At 48.9% G+C, this 19450-nt stretch overlaps 1 long non-coding RNA gene and 4 other non-coding genes across 5 annotated transcripts; all 5 read right to left on the bottom strand.

Annotated features, from left to right (window-relative positions):
• Positions 1-2913: 2913 nt before the first annotated feature.
• TRNAY-GUA lies at positions 2914-3007 on the bottom strand. The gene is made up of 2 exons: positions 2971-3007; positions 2914-2949 (listed from the first exon to the last, which is right to left on the bottom strand). It is a non-coding gene; the product is annotated as a tRNA-Tyr (tRNA).
• Positions 3008-6273: 3266 nt separating this feature from the next.
• TRNAY-GUA lies at positions 6274-6366 on the bottom strand. Its single transcript has 2 exons — positions 6330-6366; positions 6274-6309 (listed from the first exon to the last, which is right to left on the bottom strand). It is a non-coding gene; the product is annotated as a tRNA-Tyr (tRNA).
• Positions 6367-6476: 110 nt separating this feature from the next.
• LOC116275747 lies at positions 6477-18542 on the bottom strand. The gene is made up of 3 exons (XR_004184974.1): positions 17840-18542; positions 6925-12182; positions 6477-6649 (listed from the first exon to the last, which is right to left on the bottom strand). It is a non-coding gene; the product is annotated as an uncharacterized LOC116275747 (long non-coding RNA).
• TRNAY-GUA lies at positions 8761-8854 on the bottom strand. Its single transcript has 2 exons — positions 8818-8854; positions 8761-8796 (listed from the first exon to the last, which is right to left on the bottom strand). It is a non-coding gene; the product is annotated as a tRNA-Tyr (tRNA).
• On the bottom strand, positions 11846-11939 carry TRNAY-GUA. Its single transcript has 2 exons — positions 11903-11939; positions 11846-11881 (listed from the first exon to the last, which is right to left on the bottom strand). It is a non-coding gene; the product is annotated as a tRNA-Tyr (tRNA).
• Positions 18543-19450: the final 908 nt, after the last annotated feature.

The raw sequence follows: 19450 nt of genomic DNA, 5'->3' as shown, positions 1-19450 counted from the left end.
TTTCAGGATAAAAGGTTAATAAACAGATGTCAACTGCTTTCCTATATACCAGCAATGAACAATCGGAACTTGAAATTTAAATCATAACGCAATTTACATCAGCACCAAAAAATAAAATACTTGGGTATAATTCTAACAGAATATGTACAAGATTTATATGAGAAAAACTATAAAATGCTGATGAAAGAAGTATAAAGATATAAATAAATGAAGAGATATTTTGTTCATAAATAGAAAGACTATTGTTCCGATATCAGTTCTTCCCAATTTGATCTACAGATTCCACATAATCCCAGGATGTAATTATTTATTCAGAGCTCTCATCTTTCTTGAGCTGATGTTGAAACACCTCATGGCCAGTAAATAATCATATTCCAGGTGCCTACTCTGTGCAGGGTACTGTGCAAGGTACTTATGATACCAAAATGAATATGACATTGTCCCAGATTTCAAGGAGCTCACTCCTGATAGAGATATTAACGTGTAATATCAGTATAGAGTGATAGGTGGGAAGATGTAGCAATCAGGGAGTATCAGAGACAAAGAGGAAGAGAACCAGATTAAGACTTGGGAGTTATGAAAAGGTTCTGGTAAAAGATGATCCTGCCTTGAGTAACACAGAATGAGAAGATTGACAAAAGAGGAGGCAGAGAGATCAAAACAGAGTAAGCACCCTGTTATCATCTTGCGTTCGTAAGCCCAGGAAACATGGTACATTTTGGCTGAGTAAAAGAGTCTGGGTGGGAGTGGAGAAAATGAAATTCATTAAGCTGGTTACTTCAGAGGTGCCATTTCTGGCTCTCCAACATTTTCAGTAAAATATGAAAGCCTGTAAAAAGAATACATCTTCTGGGACAGTGTGGACCTCCCATGATGGGGTCATACTGTAAGACAGAGGCAGGAACTCACTTGTCCTTTTCTTTTGTGACCAAATTCATGCCTTATTATCTGAAAGACCATGAGGTTGCAACATGAGAAAACAAGGAGCTATGCCTAGTAAGAAACTGCTTACTTTTAAGGCTTTTCTCCTAGGCATGGCTTCTCAGACGCTGTTCTTCTGCCTTATTTAAAAAAAAAAAAAAAAGGAGTGCCTTCAGATCCTGAGGAGGCTGAGACAACATGTTATTTTGGCTACCAGCCTCTATGACCCCACTGTCTCCTCTTTTAGAGAATGTTTATCTTTAAAGTGCCCAATAATTTTGACTTGAGGAGACTCTGATATTTAAACAAGGAGACTGCCTCAGAATGTCTCGAGGTATTTCAGTTTGCATATACTGTGGGATCGGAAGGCAAAGGGTAGACCTGAAAGGATTACACCTCTTGGCTTCCACCTGAAAAATAATCTAACACTTATCCACTGTCCTTTTACCCAATATAGTTCAGAATATGTTGCAATTTGAGGTCAGGTCTTATGTTTCTTGCTTATGTATTTCACATATAAACAGTCATTTTATCAGTGTTGGACCACATCCTTCTTGATTGCTGATATTAGTCTGAGTGGAGAGGTAGGGGAGAGTGACAAAAGCCTTGGTTTCTAATTAATCCCACTATTTAAAGGTAGAAAATAATATGTACAGTCTGTTCATACCATTTGATTATCACTGAGGCTGTTCCACATAGGAACTGATATTGATCTAAGCATCAGGACCCCAGCTAAGAGTAGTAATTGCTGGAAAAGGACACCCAATTAGTAAAGAGATAATATGATAAAGTTTGAAAAAGAGAGAAGACAATTTTTAGAGATCTTGAACGAAGATTTCCCAATTCCCCATTCCTGCCAAATCTGAAAAGCAGGAAAAGCAGACATTCAACACAAGATTTTTCTCCCTTGGCATCAGTCATGCCTTCATTTGTCAGCTGACCCAAGCCAGGCAGCTGCACAAAGCATGTGCAGAGGCAATGGCAATGGGACTGGAAATGAAGTGAGTGGAGGTGAATGCAGAAGAACATGAACATTATATACTTTTTCTCCTGCTTGTCGCTCTGGGGAATAATATATATATTATAATATATACATATACACACACATATATGTATATGTATACATATATATGTATACATATGTGTATATATACATATATACACACACGTATGTGTGCATAAATGTATACATATACATATGTATAAAGTTTCATAGCTACAGTGCCCTGTCTATGAGAACTCAAATAGATGTAGGGCAATCTTCTCTGTTTCTGGAGTGAGTAGCAATTGAAACTCCAGGGATGTAATGACAGAAAAAAATTCCATGTACAACTTTTAAAATCCTCATTTCCTGATACTCTTGGACTTGTTTGTATGTTCTAATGATACTATATATAGTTAGTTACACGCACAATCAACACTCTTCAGGTTTCTGTTTATTTGCTCAGACTTTTCTGTGTCCACCCTACTTCTCTGACCACAGATCTACTCCTACTCCTGATCTAAAACTCAATTGACTCAACTTTGATAAGCATAGGCTTTACCAGAAAACCTCCCCTATTTACTAAGCTGCCTTCCATCACAGCTTAGAGTGAACTAAGACTTTTCACTCTAGTTGAGCAGTGCTCAAACCCTAAAGCAGTCCATGAGCAAAAGTGAAAGAGTGAGGTGCGGTGGGGTGCTGATTAAGAGAATTGGCTGGGTCACAAGACAGAAGCAACGGGCACTATGGGGCTGACGGGTACATGTCTCTGGATTGCAGGAAAAATGAGCAGACTCCCAAGGCCACAAAATAGGCTGTGGGAAGCTGGATGATCCGGAAAGGCCTTGCTGGGTTTCAGCTGGGAGAGTGTCGATGCTGGTTGGCAGAGCCTTTGACCTGGCAGAGATGCAGCCTGGTAGTTCGATGCTGGTTGGCAGAGCCTTTGACCTGGCAGAGATGCAGCCTGGTAGTTTTGGTGCGTGCGTGCGTGCGCAAAAGCATAAAGTACTTCCTTCGAGCCGGAATCGAACCAGCGACCTAAGGATGTCCACAGATGTTTCTACAGGCTACAGTCCTCCGCTCTACCAGCTGAGCTATCGAAGGGCGCACGCCTCTCCGGTTAGGTCATTGATCTTTCAGCAAATGCAAGAAGCCAAATCCTTGCAACTGTAGTCGTCCAATAAGCTTTAAGTTGGTTGGAACTCGCCTTACAGAGATAACCCTGCGCCGATCGCCACCGTGCTCCTTTTGCGGCGGAACAAAATCCTCTGGGTGTGGTTGACTGGCTTCCCCCGGCATCAATAACAACTATCCATGAGGGGCGGGCCGGATAGGGGGCGAGCGGGAAGGGGGAGAGGGGGTGGTGGTGGGAGTGTGCTCTCACTTGTTATCGTCTTCCTCCTGTGCATCCCCCTTTCTACAGGTGAAGACGACAGACTTCAGTAGCAAAAAAAAAAAAAAAAAAATGAGAGGGTGAGAGGCAGAGGGCCAACCCGCCGAGGTGGATGCAGGATGCGGGGGTCCGGTGAGGGAAGGGTTGCTGGAGGAGAAAGGAGGAGAACTGGAATGGACACTGGTAGAAGGCTTCCAACCCTAGGCGAGCCGCAGAGTCTGGTGGCGGCCGGTTATGAGGCCGTTCCCTAACGCTCTGACCTCCCTTCACCTTCCACTGCTCTCCCACCCCCTCAACCCCCAACCCCCGTTCCTCCTCCTGATGCATTTTCTCCCTTCTACCCACAGTATCCTATGTTCACTTTTTGGCCCGTTGAGGTGTACTGGGAAGTGAGGGAAAGAACAAATAGAATTAGGTGAGGAGACCCCTCCCAGGGATTGCAGAGGCACAGGTGATACCCCTTCTCCCTCGGGGCCAATCTGGGGGTTGGCTTGCCTCCTCTGCAAACCGACTAGAAATATTTTGCCAGTTGCAACTTTTAAAAGTAGGACAAGGCTCTGTGGGGTCTGAAAAAGCAAAGGGACAAGGACCAGCCTGCACAACATGGCAAAATCTTATCTTTACAAAAATTACAAAAATTAGCCAGGTGTGGTAGCACGAGCCTGTAGTCCCAGCTACTTAGGAGGCTGAGGTGGGAGGATTGCTTGAGGCCAGGAGTTCAAGGCTACAGTGAGCTATGATTATGCCCCTGAACTCTAGCCTGGGTGACAGAAGAGACCCTGTCTCAAAAAAAAAAAAAAAAAATTGGAGGGTAGGTGAAGTAGAAGACAGAAGTGTCAGTTTTGGACTGCTTACCCTGATGCCATGTCTTTGACGAAGGTTTCAGATCTGATCTGGTGTGTGCCACTACCCCAAGACCACTGGGACACCCACTCCCCAGCTGAACACCTAGTGGAGGTGCAGCAAGCCACATCCAAGGGACCTAGCCACCATTGATTTTAAGTCCACTCCCCATCTTATGGCAAGTGGGTCTGGATCTCTGAGGGCAAGGGTCAAATGCTCACAGAACCCAGCTACTCTCTGTAATGGCTCAAACAGGAAGAGGTGGTACCCAGGTTTCAACCTTGCTTGTGTTGGCCACCAAAGCTGGCTCACCTCTGATTTTCCCAACAAAGCACTAAACAGAGGTTCCAAAGAGCCTGGGGTCTCTATATCCCATCATGAACTTATCCAGTAAGGGACAAAGGTAATACATTTGGTCTGTGTTTGTTGGTCTCTGCCTTTGGTGTCATTGGAGGCAGGGATCTCTCTGTGGCTCCAAAGCCATAGAATCATCCTGGGCACTGGCGATGCCATAGCTCAGCCTCCTTCTGTTAGCAATGACAAGCGGGAAAGGCTGACAAAGCCAGGGGAATGTTGGGGGAAATAGGGAGGTGGGGGGAGATGAGGAGCTGCTTCCCAGGAGAGGAAGACATGTGTAGTCTTCAGTTTGAGACCCGCAATGAAACAGCTCTTGTGGCCATAGCAGGTAGTGGAAGTCGGTGTCTCAGTCCCCAGAGGGCCTCAGAGGGGCACGTTCCCATGGGCTGTTTGGCTTGGGGTGCTCTCTGTGATAGGTTGCATGCGTGCATCAAATCTCTGGAGTTTTTTTCCGAGATGATGAGATGAGACCAAGTATTGTTTGTTGGCCTTCTTCTCTGCCTCATGCCCACAGAACCCACTCCATCTCCCTGGAGGTGAAGCCCCTCTTCGTTGGAGAAAACCTAAGTCCATTTCCTGCTTCATTCTCTCTGAGTGGGCCTCAGCATGTTTTCCTTCGGGGTGAGGGTAGAGTCCATCTGTGCCTCTAGGCCCAAAGCTCCAAACTGCTCAGACCCACCAGGCAGTGGCCTAAGGCAGCGAATTCGTGTGCCTCTGTATAATGACAGCTGTCACTCAAGCTTTACTTCTGCGCCCTGCCATGGACCCAACAGCCCCTAACTCTCCAGGATCACTGAAGCTCTTTTCAAGCCTGCACTTTCGTACTCCCCTTCTGTCTCCCTTACCATCTCAAGTAGCAGGGCACTTGACACAGGTGTTTTTGATGGCTTTGAACTGAATATTAGGTCCTTGCTTTTCCAGCAGGGGCCAAACTCGGCTGTAGCAGCATGAAAAGTTGTGAAGCTCAGAAAAAGTGAGGCTTGAGGGATTTGGGAAAAGCTGTGGGGATAGGGGATAGACTCACCTTGTCCTCAACCTAAAGGGCAACCTGACCTGGCTAATGGAAGTTCTTACGATCAGGAAATTCTCAGGGTGACAGCTGTCTCCCCAAAGTAGGACACAGCAAAGTGGGAATGAACATTTTCTTTATGCCTGTCTAAGTCTATACATTTCCAGCAAAGGAGAATGAGAGGGGCTGGCTGAGGGGTCGGGGGAGAGAGAGAGGGAGGCAGAGACACAGGGACAAAGAGAAATATACAGGGACAGAGAAACTGTGAAAGAGAGAAAGAGAATGAGACAGAGACAGACATGAGACTGTCGGATCTCAACGCAGTGATAAAGAGCCTGAGACGGATGAGAGTGAGAGGGTGAGTTTTCACGGAAGATACCATGGTTATCCCCACTTTACACCCTTGTCAAGTAAGCTTGATGTTCTCCAGGGAACTTGACCTTCCAGGTTTTGCCCACCTGGTCAGGAGAGCTCTGTCAAAACTGAGCACAGCGGTGTTGTCACAGCCAGCAGCCAGCAGCGATGCTCAAGCCCGAGAGCAGTCTGTGAATAAAAGCGAAAGAGCACAGGATGGGGAAGTGGGGGATGGCACGAATAGAAGGATTGGTGGGGTCACAAAGCAGAAGCAAGGCGTGGGAAGCTAGGTGATCAGGAAAGGCTTTGTGGGTGTTTTGCCCGGGAGAGTGTGGTTACTACTTGGAGGCTGCAGGGCTTTTAACCATGCAGAAGTGCGGCCAGGCAGCATTGCGTGCAAAAGTGTCAGGCACTTCCTTCGAGCCGGAATCGAACCAGCGACCTAAGGATGTCCACAATGTCTGTACAATCTACAGTCCTCCGCTCTACCAGCTGAGCTATCGAAGGGTGCATGCTGTCAAACCTGAGTCATTAGACTTTCTGCAAACAGAGGAAGCCACCTCCCTGGAATGCTCGAGGTCCAATATGGTTGGGACCCACCTTGGAAGAGAATCCTGCGCGGGTCGCCACCGTGCCCCTTTCGGGGCAGAGCAAATCCTCTGGGCGAGGATGCCTGGCGTCTCTCGGGCTCTGATAGCCACCATCCACGAGGAGGAGCTCTCATCTGTGACAGCCTTCCTGTCCCTGAGTATCCCCCTTTCTACAGGTGAGGATGACAGTCCCCCGTGACCTAAGAGAAAATGAGGTGAGTCAGTGAGGGCACAGGGATTGGCGAAGTGGTTGGATGGGTCTAGTCGGGGAGAGAACGCTGGAGGAGGAAAGGAGGAAAACCCTAATGGGCGCTGGATAGGCAGCTGACAACTCCAGCCCAACCTCAGGGTCTGGTGCAGGTCTCTAATGGGCGCTGCCGTAACAGTCTGATCTCTCTACTCCCTCCCCCACCACACACATAGGGCCCTCCTCCCCAGGCGCCCCGCCCTTCTCCTCACAGGAGTCTATGCTCACATTTTGGTGCATTGAAGTGCACTGGAAAGTGAGGTGAGGAAATCTCTCCCAGGCTTGCAGATGCACATGTGAGATACCCTCTTCTGCAAACAGGCCAAGAATTCCAGTCAGAAGCTGCCGATTTCTGAAATAAGGCAAAGTTCTGTGGGTTTCCTTGAAAAACAAGAAGCCAGGTAAAGGACAGAAGTGTGAGCTTTGGACTCCTTATCCTGACCCCACATCTTTGACAAAAGTTTCAGATCCCATCTGGCGTGTGCCCACCACTCCAAGGCTACTGAGACACTCACCCTGCAGCAGAACACCTAGAGGAGCACAGGAAGCCACACCCAAGGAACCTAGCCTCCGTTGAATTTATGTCCACTTCCTGTCTTATGGCAAGTGGGTGTGGATCTCCAAGGGTGAGGGTCAGATCCTCACAGACCTCCTGCTACTCTCTGCCATGGCACAACTGGGAAGAGTGGGCACCAGAGTTCACTCTCACTTGTGCTGGCTACCAAACCCATTTGTTGGTTCGCCTCTGGTTTTCCCCCAAAGTACTGAGCAAAGGTTCCAAGGGATCTGGTGACTCCATGCCCCATCAGGAATATATCCAATGAAGGCCTGAGGTGCTACTTTTGGTCCCTCCTTGTTAGCTGGTCTTTGCCTTTGGTGTCATTGGAGGCTGGGATCTCTCTGTGGCTCCAGAGCCATAGAATCATCCCGGAGCACTGGTGACACCAAAAAAGAAGGAAAGGTTGACACAGTCGGGGTGACGTGGGAGAGAATACGTGGTGTCGGGATACCAGGAGCTGCTTTCCACGTGAAAAAGATATGTGCAGTAATATGTGCAGTATCCAGTTTGAGAGGCACAATTAAACAGTTCCTGTGGACCCAGCAGGTAGTGGATGGGGCAAGCCAGTCCCAAGCAGGCTTCAGAAGGCCATGCTTTCCTGGGCCATTCAGTTTGGGGTGCTCTCTGATAGGTTGCATCTTTACCTCAAACGTCTGGAAGCTTTTTCCAAGATTATACAGTGAGACCAAAGGATGCTCATGGGCTTTCTTCTCTGCCACATACGCCACCAAAGCCACTCCAACTCCCCAGAGGTGAAGCTTCACTTGGTTGATAAAGTTCAGTGCATTTCTGACTCCATTCTCTCTGACTGGACCTCAGCACATTTTTCTTGGAAGTAGGAGAACCCAACTGTGCCTCTAGGTCCCAGAGCAAATGCTCCAAACTGCTCAGACCCACAAGACAGTGGCCTGTCTAAGCAGGCAAATTCATGTGCCTCTGTATAATGACAGCTGTCACTCAAGCTTTACGCTGCTCCCTGCCATGGACCCAATAGCCCGTAACCCTCCAGGATCACTGAAGCTGTTTTGAAGTCTGCACTTCTTTGGTACTCCCCTTCCCTTTCCCTTACCCTCCGAAGTAGGCAGGGCACTTGGTGCAAGTGTTTTTCCAGACTCTGAACTGACTATTAGACATCCTTACTTTTCCAGCAGTAGCCAAACTTGGCTGTAGCAACATAAAAAGTTGTGAAGGCTCAGGAAAGGTGAAGCTTGAGGGATTTGGGACAGGGGGATGGGTGGGCAGTTCGTAAATACAAGTGGAAAGGCATAGGATGGTGGGGGCACGAATTGGGGTTTGGCTGGGTCACAAGGCAAGGGGTACTGTTTTGCGCTGAAGAGAGGATTGGGGAAGAATGAGGAGGCTCCCAGGAGTGTGATCAGGAAAGGCAGGATTTTGCTGGATTTTCCGTGGGAAAGTGTTATGACTGGAAGGCTGCAAAGGCTGCAAGGTCTTTGACCGGGAAGAGATGCAGCCAGGCAGCATTGTGCACAAAAGAGTCAGGCACTTCCTTCGAGCCGGAATCGAACCAGCGACCTAAGGATGTCCACAAACTTTTCTGCAGCCTACAGTCCTCCGCTCTACCAGCTGAGCTATCGAAGGGTGCACGCTGTTCACACTGACTCACTGGACTTTCTGCAAATAAGAGGAAGCCAAGTCCCTGGACCGCCGGAGATCCAATACTCGCTAAGTTAATTGGAACCCGGCTTGGAAGAGAACTGTGCCGGTCTCCACCGCGCCCCTTTCCGGATGGAGCAAATCCTCTGGGCGGGGGTGGTGCCTGGCGTCTCTCGGGCGCTGATAGCCACGATCCACGAGGAGGAGCTCTCACTTGTGGCCTTCTTCTCCCTCTGCATCGCTCTACTTGTGAAGATGACAGCGCTTAGTGGCCAGAGGTAAGACTGCGAGGGCAGAGGGGTTGGTGAGACTGATGGGTGGGTCCAGTGGAGGAGGGGACACTGGAGGAGGAAAGGGAGAACCCGCATGGGCGTGGCGTAAGCAGCTTCCAACCCCTAACCTAGCCTTAGGGTCTGATGGAAGACCCTAAGGGGGCACTGCCCTAACAGCCTGGCCTCTACTTCCCACCACCTCAAACACACTCCTCTCGATGTACTCAGCCCTTCTACCCAGTGTTCTATGCTCACTTTTTGGCGTACTGAGGCACAATGGGAAGAGAGGGAGGAAATGCAGGAGGATAGGTGGAGGCCGGCGTGGTGGCTGGCGCCGTAATCCCAACAATTTAGCGGGCCAAGGCGGGAGGGGCGCCTGAGCCCAGGACTTCAAGATCAGCCTGGGCAACATAGGGAGAAGCCGTCTTTACAGAAAAACTTTTAAAACATATCCGGGTGTGGTGGCCTGCACCTTCGGTCCTAGCCACTCAGCAGGCTGATGTGGGGGGATTATTTGAGCCCAGGGGTTTGAGGCTACAGTGAGCTGTGATCTTGCCACTGCACTCCAGCCTGGGCGAAAGAGACCATTAAAAAAATAAAAAATAAATAAATAAATAAATAAATAAATAAAAGGGATGTGTGGGGAGAGACCAGGGCCAGCGACTCACAGATCACCATGTGATACCCACTACCTGTAACCCCAAGGGCCGGCATAAAAGCTTTGATCCACTCTTCTGCAAACTGACCAAGAATCCTTTCCCGGAGGCTGCTGCTTTCTAAAGTAGAAAGAAAAAGGGGCTGATAGAAACACAGGCGAGCTTTGGACCCCTTACCTAGGCCCCAAATTGTTACAAAGGTTTCATATCCCGTATGGTGTGTGTCCACTATCTCAAGACCACTCATCACCCACACAAACAGTGAAACAGGCACTGGTGGCATAGCAAACCGAACCCAAAAGACCCACCCTTCATTGAGTTTATAGGGGAAAAGTCAGGGTCAGGGATCACCCACACTTTTGCTGATGACCAAACACCACTCTGTTTTTTCCCTCAAAGCACCAAGCCTAGGTTCCAAAAACCCTGGTACCGCCACGTCTTATCAAGGACACATCCGGTATAAACCAAAGAGAAGAGGTAGGGAATAGGCCGTAGGGGGAGAACAGGAGCTGCTTTCTAGGAGAGGAAGACATGTGGAGTCTCTAGTTTGAGATGCAGAGTGAAAAAGCAGTTATGCCCATCGGCTAGGGGAGATTGGCCCCCGGGTTCCCAGAAGGCCTCTGAGAACCAAATTTCCATCACTGTTTTGCTTGCAGTGCTCTCTGTAATAACTTCCATCTGTGCATCAAGTGTCTGAAATTTTTTTTTTTTTTTTTTTTCCCAGAGCATAGGATGAGATCAGGGGACACTCATTGTGGTTCCTCTCTGGCCCATACTTTGATGAACCCATTTCATCTTCCCAGAGGTGAAGCCCCACTTGGTTGGTGAAAGTCAAGCCCATTTCCTGCTTCATGCTCTCAGATTGTGCCAGCCATCTTCCTCTTGTAAAGGTGCAAGCTTCCAGCTGTGCCTCTAGAGCCCCCACATAAAAGTGTTAGCATGCTGCTCAGATGCAACAAGCCAGTGGCCTAAGGAGGTGAACTTGTGTGCCTCTGCAGGGTGGCAGCTGCCACCCAAGCTTCAATTCTGCTCCCTGCCATGGACCCAACAGCCCCCAACTCTCCTGGGTCACTGAAGTTCTTTCCAAGTCTGCCCTTTTATACTCTCTTTCCCTCTTTCACAACCTTCACAACTAGCAAGATACTTGGTGTAGGTGTTTTTGCAGACTTTGAACTGAGTGAAAGGTATCTTTCTTCTTCCAGCAGGAACCCAAAGGTTACTGTAGCAACATTAAAGGGTGTGAGGGCTCAGGAAATGTGAGGCTTGGCCTATGTGGGAAGGGGGCACAGTTTTTTTCTCAACCTGAAGGAAAACATTATGGAGCCAGTGGAAGCTCTATTCATTAAGAAAATCTCAGGGTGGCAGCTCTCTCCTACAAAGAGACTAAACAAAACAGAAATGAACATTTTCTGTCTGTAAACATCTATACATTACAAGCAAAATATAATGAGAGAAATAGAGTCAGAGAAAAACAGAGAGAGAGAGAGAGAGAGAGAATGCTCAGATGGAAAAGCATTGCTAGAGACCTGGAGAAGGAGATGAGAGAGCATAGAGAGCAAGTTATGTATGTATTTATTTATTTTTCTGAGGATGTCACAGTTGTCTCTGACCCTTTTCTCTTCCAGCAGGCTTGACCTTCTGGGACTTGATGGTGGACCCACTAGTTTAATAGATCGAGAGATCTATCAACGGTGAGCACACAGTGTTTCTAGAGTCGGTGGCCCTCAGCACCCAGAGCAGTCTGTGGATAAAAGTGAAAGAGCTCTGGATGGTGGGGGTGCGAAGGGGGTTGGGGAGAGGGGCTGACTGGATCACAAAGCAGAAGCAAGGGGTGCTTTGCGTTGAAGAGTACCTGTCCCTGGACTGTGGGAAGAATGATGAGTGGGCTTGCCGGCGTGTTTCCTGGCCACAGCACAGGTATGGAAACCGGGTGATCAGGAAAGGTTTCTCTGGGTTTTGACTGGGAGAGTGTGGGTGGATACTAGTTGGAGGCTGCAGAGTGTTTGACCAGGCACCAGGTGGCATTGTGTGCAAAAGTATCAGGCACCTCCTTCGAGCCGGAATCGAACCAGCGACCTAAGGATGTCCACAAACTTCTCTGCAGTCTACAGTCCTCCGCTCTACCAGCTGAGCTATCGAAGGGTGCACGCTCCAAGACCTGGGTCACTGGACTTTCTGCAAATGGAGGAAGCCAAGTCCTTGGAACGCTGGAGGTTCAACACACTTTGAGTTGATTGGAACCCACCTTAGAAGAGAACCTTGCGCCAGTCGCCACCGCGCCCCTCTCAGGGTGGAGCAAATCCTCTGAGTGTAGTTTCCTCGTGTCTCGGGGCGCTGATAGCCACGATCCAAGAGGGGAGGCTCTCACCTGTGGCCTTCCTCCACCTGTGCCAAGTGAGAATGACAGTCCTCAGTGAAAGAAAATAAGAGGGTGAGAGGGCTCGGTCAGGGGGATGGGCGAGGTGGATGGGTGAATCCTGTGGGACAGGGGTTGCTGGAGGAGGAAAGAAGAACTCAGAAAGCTTCTGAGTGGGCGGCCGCTATCCACAGACCAGCTTCAGGGTCTGCTGAAAGTCCTTAAGGAGCCCTTTCCTAAAATTCTGGTCTTCCTACTCCCTTACTCCCTTCTCGGCCAACACACACGCCCCCCCTCCCGGTGTGCCGCCGCCCTTTTCCCCCAGTGTCCTATGCTCACTTTTTGGCGCATTCAAGTGTGCTGGAAGTGAGAGAGAGGACAAATGGGACTAGGGGAGAAGAACTCGCCCAGGGCTTGCAGATGCACTGTGATACCCTTCCTCCCCAGCGCCCACCTGGGGCTTGGCTTCCCTCCTCTGCAAACCGACCAAGAACTCTTTCCCCCCACCCCGTCCCACCCACCCCCCTCCCCCAGAGGCTGCCTCTTTCTGAAGTAGGGCAAGTGTATTAGTCCGTTTTCATGCTGCTGATAAAGACATACCCGAGAATTGGACTCTCAGTTCCACATGGCTGGGGAGGCCTCAGAATGATGGCTGGGGGTGAAAAGTTCCCCTTCCCCTTCCCCTTCCCCTTCCCCTTCCCCTTCCCCTTCTCCTTCTCCTTCCTTCTTCTTCCTTCTTTCTTCTCCTTCTCCTTCCTCCTCCTCCTCCTCCTCCTCCTTCCTCCTTCCTCCTTCCTCCTCCTCCTTCCCCTTCCTCTTCTTCTTCTTCTTTTTTGAGACGGAGTGTCACTCTTGTTGCCCAGGCCGGAGTGCAATGGCGCGATCTCAGCTCACTGCAACCTCCGCCTCCCAGGTTCAAGCGATTCTGCTGCCTCAGCCTCCAGAGTAGCTGGGATTACAGGCATGCGCTGCCACGCCCAGCTAATTTTGTATTTTAAGTAAAGACTTGGGGTTTCTCCATGTTGGTCAGGCTGGTCTCGGACTCCCAACCTCAGGTGATCCGCCCTCCTCGGCCTCCAAAGTGTTGGGATTACAGGCGTGAGCCACCGCTTCTGGCCAAGGCACTTCTTGCATGGCAGAGGCAGGAGAAAATGAGAGAGAAGCAAAAGCGGAACACCCTGGTAAACCCATCAGATCTTGTGAGACTTATTCACTATCACGAGAATAGCACTGGAAAAACCGGCCCCCATGATTCAGTTATCTCCCCAGGTCCCTCCCACAATAGGTGGGAATTTGGGGAGATACAATTCAAGTTGAGATTTGGGTAGGGACACAGCCAAACCATATCATTCCACCCCTGGCCCCTCCAAATCTCATGTCCTCACATTTCAAAACCACTCATGCTAGGCCGAGACGGGCGGATCACGAGGTCAGGAGATCGAGACCATCCTGGCTAACACAGTGAAACCCTGTCTCTACTAAAAAATACAAAAAAAAAATAGCCGTGCGAGGTGGCGGGCGCCTGTAGTCCCAGCTATAGGGAGGCTGAGGCAGGAGAATGGCGTAAACCTGGGAGGCGGAGCTTGCAGTGAGCTGAGATCCGGCCACTGCACTCCAGCCTGGGCGACAGTGCGAGACTCCCTCTCAAAAAAAAAAAAAACAAAAACAAACAAACAAACAAAAAAAAACAAAACCACTCATGCTTTCCCAACAGTCCTCCAAAGCCTTAACTCATTTCAGCATTAACCCAAAAGTCCACAGTCCAAAGTCTCATCTGAGACAAGGCAAGTCCCTTCTGCCTATGAGCCTGTAAAATCAAAAGCAAGCTTGTTACTTCCTAGATACAATGGGGGTACAGGTATTAGATAAATATAGCCATTCCAAATGGGAGAAATTTGCCAAAACGAAGGGGTTATAGAGGCCATGCAAGTCTGAAATCCAGCGGGGCAGTCAAATCTTAAATCTTAAATCTCCTTTGACTTCAGGTCTCACATCCAGGTCACAGTAATGCAAGAGGTAGGTTCCCATGGTCTTGGGCAGCTCCACCCCTGTGTCTTTGCAGGGTACAGCCTCTCTCTGAGCTGCTTTCCTGGGCTGGTGTTGAGTGTCTGCAGCTTTTCCAGGTGCATGGTGCAAGCTGTCAGTAGATCTACCATTCTGGGGTCTGGAGGACGGTGGCCCTCTTCTCACAGCTCCACTAGGCAATGCCCCAGTAGGGACTCTGCATGGGGACTCTGACTGCACATTTCCCTTTCATATTGTCCTAGCAGAGGTTCTCCATGAGGGCCCCACCCCTGTAGCAAGCTTTCGCCTGGGCATCCAAGCATTTCCATACATCTTCTGAAATCTAGGAGGAGGTTCCCAAACCTCAATTCTTGACTTCTGTGCACCTACAGGCTCAACACCATGTGGAAGCTGCCAAGGCTTGGGGCTTCTACCCTCTGAAGCCACAGCCCAAGCTGCATGTTAGTCTCTTTCAGCCACAGGTAGAGTAGCTGGGACACAGGGCACCAAGTTCCTAAGCTGCACACAGCACTAGGACCCTGGGCCCAGCCGACAAAACCATGTTTTCCTCCTGGGCTTCTGGGCCTGTGATGGATGGGAGGGGCTGCTGTGATGGTCTCTGACATGGCCTGGAGACATTTTCCCCATGGTCTTGGGGATTAACATTAGGCTCCTTGCTACTTACGCAAAATTCTGCAGCCAGTTTGAATTTCTCCCCAGAAAATGGGGTTGGGTTTTTCTTTTATATCACATAGTCAGGCTGCAAATTTTCCAAACTTTTATGCTCTGCTTCCCATATAAAACTAAATGCCACTGGGCATGTTGGCTCACGCCTGTAATCCCAGCACTTTGGGAGGCCGAGGTGGGTGGATCATGAGGTCAGGAGATTGAGACCATCCTGGCTAACACGGTGAAACCCCATCTCTACTAAAAATACAAAAAAAAAAAAAAAAATTGGCCGGCCATGGTGGCGGGCACCTGTAGTTCCAGCTACTCGAGAGGCTGAGAGGCAGGAGAACTCGGGAGGCGCAGCTTGCAGTGAGCCGATATCACACCACTGTACTCCAGTCTAGGCCACAGATCAAGACTCTGTCTCAAAAACAACAACAACAACAACAAAACAACAAAAAACGGAATGCCCTTAACAGTACCCAAGTCACCTCTTGAATGCTTTGCTGCTTAGAATTTCTTCTGCCAGATACCCTAAATCATCTTACTCAAGTTCAAAGTTCCACAAATCTTTAGGGCAGAGGCAAAATGCTGTTAGTCTCTTTGCTAAAACACAACAAGAATAATCTTTGCTCTAGTTCCCAACAAGTTCCTTATCTGCATCTGAGACCACCTCAGCCTGGATTTTATTGTCCATATCACTATCAGCATTTTGGGTAAAGTCATTCAACAAGTCTCCAAGAAGTTCTAAACTTTCCCACATTTTCGTGTCTTATTCTGAACCCTCTAAACTGTTCCAAACTATGCCTGTTACCCAGTTCCAAAGTCACTTCCGCATTTTTGGGTATCTTTTCAGCAATGCCCATCTCCACTGGTACCAATTTACTGTATTAGTCCATTTTCATGCTGCTGATAAAGACACACCCCAGACTGGGATGAAAAAGAGGTTTAATTGGACTTACAATTACACCGGGCTAGGGAGGCCTCAGAATCATGGTGGGAGGCAAAAGGCACTTCTTACATGACAGTGGCAGGAGAAAATGAGAGAGAAGCAAGAGCAGAAACCGCTGATAAACCCATCAGATATTGTGAGACTTATTCATGAAAATAGCACAGGAAAGACTGACCCCCATGATTCAATTACCCCCCCCCCGGGTCCCTCCCACAACACGTTGGAATTTTGGGAGATACAATTCAAGTTGAGATTTGGGTGGGGACACAGCCAAACCACATCAGCAAGGTTCTGCGGGTTTCTTGGAAAAGCAAAAAAAAAAATAAACAAACAAAAAAATGGCAGTAGAGGACAGAGGTGTGAGTTTCTCCTGGCCCCACGTCTTTCGCAAAGGTTTCACATCCCATCTGGTGTATGCCCACCACCCCAAGACCACTGAGATACCCATCCCCCAGCTGAACACCTAGTGGGGGTGCAGCAACCTACCCCCAAGGGACCCAGCCTCCACTGAGTTTAAGTCCTCTCCCTGTCTTATGCTAAGTGGGTATGGATGGCCAAAGGTGAGAGTCAGATGCATGAACACCCCTTGCTACTCTCTGTTATGTCCCAGACTGGAAAAGTGGGCATCTGGGGTTCACCCTCGCTTGTGCTGGTCACCAAAGCCCACTACCTGGCCCCCTTCTGCTTTTGCCCTCAAAACACCAAACTGAGGTTTCAGAGGACCCGTGCCTCCATGTCCCATCAGGAACATATCTAATGAAGACCTGAGGTGCTACCTTTGGTCCCTGTTCACTGGTCTCTGTTTTTGGTGTCATTGGAGACTGGGATTTCTCTGTGGCTCCACAGCCATAGAATCGTCTCAGAGCACTGGTGAATCCACAGCTTAGCTCTTTTTCATTAGCAGTGAGAAGTGGGAAAGATTAACACAGCCAGAGGAACGTGAGGGGAATAGGCAGTGTTGGGGGAGACCATCTGCTGCTTTCCAGGAGAAGAAGACACATAGAGTCTCCAGTTTGAGACCCACAATGAAACAGTTCTTGTGGCCATAGAGGGTAGGGGAGGGCAGGGATCCAGTGCTCAAAGGGCTTTAGAGGGCCATGCTCCCATGGACCATTGGGCTTAGAGTGCTCTCTGTGATAGGTTGCATCTGTACATCAAGTGTCTGATGCACATTTTTCTGAGCTCTTGGGATGAGACCAAGGGACACTCATTGGCTTTCTTCTCTGCCCCATACCCACCGAACCCACTACATCTCCACAGATGTGAAGCTCCATTGGTTGGTGAAAGCCTGGTCCATTTCTGATCCATTCTCTCTGACTTGGCTTTAGCATATTTTTCTCAAAGGTAGGGGAGCCCAACTGTGCTGCTAGATCCCAGTGTAAAAGGTCCAAACTGCTCAGACCCACCAGGCAGTGGCCTTTCTAAGGAGGTGAATTTGTGTGCCACTGTATGATGACAGATGTCACTCAAGTTTCACTTCTGTTTCCTGTCATAGACCAACAATCCCCAACTCTCCCAGCTCACCGACGCTCTTTTCAAGCCTGCCATTTTGTACTTCCTTCTGGCTCTCGCAGCCTCCTAAGCGGCAGGTGTTTTTGATACCTGTGAACTAAGCGGTGAGCAGTAGGTATCCTTAGTCTTCCAGCAGGAGCCAAGCCCAGCTGTAGCAAAATAAAAAAGTGCGAAGACTCAGGAAAGGTGAGGCTTGAGGGACTTGGGACAAGGGTGAGTGGGTAGGCACACCATGTCCTCATCCCATGGGGCAAACTGACCTTGCCAATGGAGGTTCTTTGCCTTAGAAAATTCTCAGGGTGGCTGCTGTCTCCCCAAGTAGACACAACATAGCAAGGATGAGCATTTTCTGTCTGCATGAGTCTATACATTCCTGACAAAGGAGAATGAGAGAGACACAGAGTGACAGGGAGAAAGGGGAGAGACAGACAGAGAGGAATATACAGAGATAGAGAGAGAAATTGTGAAAGAGAGAGAGAGAATGAGACAGAGACAGAGGTGAGGTAGTAATAGCTCAAGAAGGAAATGAGAGGGAGAGGGTGAGTTCACGGATGATATCATGGTTGTCCTTGGCCCTACAGCATTGTCCTGAATGCTTGATGGTCTTCTGGGAGCTTGGCCTTCCAGGGTTTGCCAGCCTGGTCAGGAGAGCTTGGTCACAGATGAATCCAGCTGTGTTGCCAGATTCCCCAGCAGTGCTTAGGTTCAAAAGCAGCCTGTGAATAAAAATGAAACAGCCCTGAGATGGTAAGCATTTGGATGGGGATTGGCTGGGTCACAAAGCAGAAGTAAGGGGCACTTTGTGCTGAAGCGTACTGGCAACAGCACAGGCATGGCAAGCTAGGTGATCTGGATAAGGCTTTGCTTGATTTTGCCTGGGAGAGTGTGGTGACAGCAGGGCCTTTGACCAGGCAGAGGTGTAGCCAGAGAGCATTGGTGTGTGCACAAAAGATTCAGACACTTCCCTCGAGCCGGAATTGAACCAGCAACCTAAGGATGTCCACAGATGTGTATAGTCCTCCACTCTACCAGCTGATCTCTCAAAGGGGACACAAAGGTAAAGCTGAGTCACTGGACTTTCTGCAAATGGAGGACACCAAGTCACTGGAATGCCAGAGGTCCAATATGTGTTGGGTTGGTTGGAACCTGCCTTGGAAGAGAACCCTACACTCTTGTTGCCCAGCCTGGAGTGCAATGGTACTATCTTGGCTCATTGCAACCTCCACCTCCTGGGTTGAAGCAATTCGCCTACCTCAGTCTCCCGAGTAGCTGGGATTACAGGCATGTGCCGCCACACCCAGCTAATTTTGTATTTTTAGTAGAGACTTGGGATTTCTCCATGTTGGTCAGGCTGGTCTCAAACTCCTGACCTCAGGTTATCTGCCCGCCTCGGCCTCCCAAAGTGCTGGGATTATAGGCGTGAGCTACTGCGCCTGGCCCGGAATAAAACAGTTTTACTTCTTCATTTAAACATGGATGGCTTCCATTTTAATTTTTTTGCATTACTGTTCAAGAATCTCCATACGTTGCTGATGATAGTGATGAAAGCAGATGTCCTTGCTTGTCCTAATCTTACAGGGAAATTAGTCAGTCTTTCATCATTAAGTATATTGTTAGCTGAAAGTTTTTCATAGGTGCCCTTTATCAGATTGAGAAAGGCCCTTCTATTTCTAATTTGCTGAGAGTTTATATGAGAAGCGAATGTGTAGCAGGCACTGGTGGCTCATGTCTATAATCTCAGCGCTTTGGAAAGCCAAGATGAGAGGATCACTTGAGCCCAGGAGTGCAAGACCAACCTGGGCAACAAAGTGAGAACCTGTCTATGAAAAATTTTTAAAAATTATCAGGGTACCAGGCGCGGTGGCTCATGCCTGTAATCCCAGCACTTTGGGAGGCCAAGGCGGGTGGATCACCTGAGGTCAGGAGTTCCAGACCAGCCTGGCCAACATGGTGAAACCCCGTCTCTACTAAAAATACAAAAATAAATTAACTGGGTGTGGTGGTGGGCCCCTGTAATCCCAGCTACTCAGGAGGCTGAGGCAGGAGAATCGCTTGAATTTGGGAGGCAGAGGTTGCAGTGAGATTGCTCCACTGCACTCCAGCCTGGGCAACAAAAAGCGAAACTCCATCTCAAAAAAAAAAAAAAAAAAGCAAAGAAAG

The sequence above is a fragment of the Papio anubis genome, chromosome 7 (assembly GCF_008728515.1).
Source record: "Papio anubis isolate 15944 chromosome 7, Panubis1.0, whole genome shotgun sequence".
NCBI lineage: Eukaryota > Metazoa > Chordata > Mammalia > Primates > Cercopithecidae > Papio > Papio anubis.
Note: the sequence above shows the minus strand (reverse complement) of the source record. Positions and strands in the feature narration are given on the sequence as shown.